We start from the raw sequence: 3,543 nt of genomic DNA, 5'->3' as shown, positions 1-3,543 counted from the left end.
AGCATGGATCCAGGAATGAAAAGGACAGGCAAGATCCCTGTCTCCCTGCTGTCTCGTGTGTGCCTAGAAATCTTTCATTCTTAGAGCTGAAAGGGACCTTTGACACCCTCTAATTCTATCTCAGGACACTTAGGCCCAGGCAGGAGAGGAGGCTTGTCGAAAACCAAAGAGAAAGCAAAGCAGGAACTAAGTCAGGGTGGGAACACAGGGCTCCTGACAACAGTCAGCCAGGGGGACAGCCCAGAGGCCATGCGGCAAGGAATCAAGCAGTGGTGTCTGGAGAAAAGAGAGTGGGCAGGCAGGTCAGCAACAGAAAGACCCATGCTGCATGGTCTGGGGTCCCTCCTGCAGAGAACTAGGCCCCCGAGCACCCCATTCTCCCTTGGCACAGGGACCCCAGCCCCTTTTCTTCAGAACCCCAAGGGGAAATTGGAGCCCAGGATTGGCAGCGTGGAACCAGGGGACCCCACCGGACTCTTACCAGTTCCTGGATCATACTCCTTAGATGTTTGTTTTCTACATAGCTGGAGTACCGGACTTCTGCCAGATCTAGGCACTGGCTCTAGGCACATGAAGAGAGGAGGAGTTGGAGGAGGGCTGGGGATAGAGGTAGAGAGAGCGATCATTAGGGGTGGGGGTGCCAGCTGCCTCAGCTGACAGCTGGGCACCCAGCCCCCACCATGAGAGGTGATCAAGAGGCTGCCTGCAGGGCACTTACATCCAGCTCCTTCATGTAAACTGATGTCACAAAGGCCTCCCCACCGATGGATGATGGGGGCTGGAAGAGATGAGGGCACACATGGAGACGCTCTGCCCCTCAATGGCGAAGCCCTCTGCTGTCCTTTCTTCCTAACCTGGACCAGGCCCTCCTCCTGTAGCCCCTCTGTGCCCACTTCTCAAGGTCTCACTTCCCCATCGTCCCTCCTCTCCCGAGCAGCTCTTATCCTGCATTTTTTGGTTTTTTTGTTTTTTTTGGTGGTGGCCAGTAGAGGGATTGAGCCCTGGGCCTTGGTGTTGTCAACATCATCCTGTGCTTCCTGCAGCAGGATCCAATGAGACAGCCCAGCTCGTGGTCCATCTGTGTGCACAGCTTCAAGGGAGAAGCTCAGAGAAGAGTCCTATGTCATATCCCGAGCAGAGGGAGACGTAGTAGGATTCAAACCCAGACTTCTTACCCAGTCCCTGACACTTCTTCCACGGTCGTTACCATTACCCCCGACTGCTCCTTCAGCCCCCTGTTCCCAGGAGCCTGACCAGCCAACACTCACCTCCTGAGGTGACTGGCACCTCCCACAAGTGCTGGGCTGGGGCCTACTGGCCGTTTTGATGGTTTTTTCCTCAGCAGTTCCAGCTAGGCGCTGTTTCTTTTGGAACTCTCTTAACTGTGAAAAGGAAAAGCAGTAATATTCAGGAGATGTGGAAGCCCCTATGTTTGTCACCTACTTTACAGTTTTTACAAAGTATTCTTACTCATACTGTCTGATTTAATGCCACCAGCAACCCTATAAGGTGTTGTCATGATCACCCAATGGCTGAAGAAATGGACCGACAGCATGATTAGAAAAAGGCAATAATGGAATTGAACTTCAGTCTTCTGGGGCTTTGTCATGAGTCAGCAGCTGCCGGGGGGCCAAATATAAATCAGACATCCGGGCCTCCCTCACAGAGCTTTGAGAGCTGCACCCCAGTACTTCTCAAACGTTCATGTCAATGTACCCTAATGGCAGAAGTCATGAGGGCACACCCCTAGGGATCTGGGGACCTCACAAAAAGAGGACAACCCAAGCATCATTTCAGAGAGAAGTCCATTATGATCTTACAAATCCGGGTGAATATCACCCCTAAGTACATTAAGAGGTTTTTTTGTCTCTCAAAAGAATCAAGCAAATCTGATGCTTCAGAAAGAGGCCCCCTGGGTCCTGTGGCACCCCAGATTGACATGATCTGGGCAAGATTCAAGCTGTGAAGCTCAGTTGCCCAGGATTCATCCCACAGAAGATAAGCACATCTCCCTCCAGAGAGTAGTGACTGAAAGGCGCTCTGGTCCCACAATCCTGGGGAATTCTAAGGTGAGATACGGACTCAGAAATAAATTGTTAAGTGTCTCTAGAGAGTAGAAACCCAGGAAAACACCAAACCGAACCCGTTCTCCCAATGGTCACCCAGAGATATTGTCAACATATTGAGCTCACTGGTGAAGTGCAGGCTTTTCAGGGCTGAATCAGCACTACTGCCAGTTTTCATTTTGTTCTTTGCTCCTGGAGGACTGTTTCTCTATTGAAACTCTCTTAACTGTGAAAAGGAAAAGCAGTAATATTCAGGAGATCTGTAGGCCCCTATGCTTGCACCCTACTTTACAGTTTTTACAAAATATTCTTACTTATACCATCTGATTTAATGACACCAGCAACCCTAAAAGGTGTTGTAATGATCACTAAATGGCTGAAGAAATGGATTGATAACATGACTTTAAAAAGACAATAATGGAATTTAACTTCAGTCTTCTGGGGCTTTGTCATGAATCAGCAGCTGCCGGGGGGCAAAATACAAATCACACATGAGGGTCCTGTCTTACAGAGCTGTGAGAGCTGCACACCAGTACTTCTCAAATGTTTATGTCAATGCGTCCTGATGGCAGAAGTCATGAGGGCACACCCGTAGGGATCTGGGGACCTAACAAAAAGAGGAAAACCCAAGCATCATTTCAGAGAGAAGTCTGTTATGGTCTTACAAATCCAGGTGAATGTCACCCCTAAGTACATTAATAGGTTTTTTTTTTTCTCTTAAAGAAATCAAGCAAATCTGATGCTTCAGAAAGAGGCCCCCTGGGTCCTGTGGCACCCCAGATTGACATGATCTGGGCAAGATTCAAGCTGTGAAGTTCATTTGCCCAGGATTTGTTCCACATAAGATAAGCACCTCTCCCTCCAGAGAGTAGTAACTGAAAGGCGCTCTGGTCCCAGAATCCTAGGGAATTCTAATGTGAGATGCAGACTCAGAAATAAATTGTTAAGTGTCTCTAGGGAGTAGAAACCTGGGAGAAAACCAAACTGAACCTGTCCTCCCAATTGTCACCCAGAGATATTGTCAACATTTTGAGCTCACTGATGAAGTGTAGGATTTTCAGATTGTCAATGTCTAAGTGAAGGGAGTAAGGGAGCCAGAAACCTCTTGGTCCTGGGTCCTCTAGTCCCGAGTACCCGTCCAAGTGGAAATTTGTGCCATGATCAGAAAAGCTGGAAAGGAGGTTGATGGAGTTTGGATGTGTTGTCCCCTCCAAAACTCATGTGGAAATCTGATCCCCAATGTGGCAGTGCTGGAAGCTATTTGAGACATGGGGGTGGATCCCTCATGAATGGATTAATGCTCTCCCTAGGGGTGGGGGTAGTGAGTGAGTTCTTGCTCTAATAGTTCCCATGAGAGCTGGTTGTTTAAAAGACCCTGGCACCTTCTCTCTCTCTCTTGCTTCCTCTCACCATGTGATCTGCTTGTACCCACCAGCTGCCTACCACTTTCTGCCATGAGTAGAAGCAGCCTGAGGCC

General features: G+C 49.0%; 1 long non-coding RNA gene across 1 annotated transcript in view; it reads right to left on the bottom strand.

Annotated features, from left to right (window-relative positions):
• LOC103590761 overlaps nt 1–1,415 on the bottom strand; it is a 2,128-nt gene extending 713 nt beyond the window's left edge. Inside the window, exon 1 of the long non-coding RNA XR_550506.1 lies at nt 1,269–1,415. This is a non-coding gene — a long non-coding RNA (uncharacterized LOC103590761). The remainder of the gene's footprint in view (nt 1–1,268) is intronic.
• Between the last annotated feature and the right edge of the window lie 2,128 nt (nt 1,416–3,543).

The sequence above is a fragment of the Galeopterus variegatus genome, unplaced genomic scaffold, assembly GCF_000696425.1.
Source record: "Galeopterus variegatus unplaced genomic scaffold, G_variegatus-3.0.2 Scaffold870, whole genome shotgun sequence".
NCBI lineage: Eukaryota > Metazoa > Chordata > Mammalia > Dermoptera > Cynocephalidae > Galeopterus > Galeopterus variegatus.
This window is presented reverse-complemented; position numbering and strand designations above follow the sequence as displayed.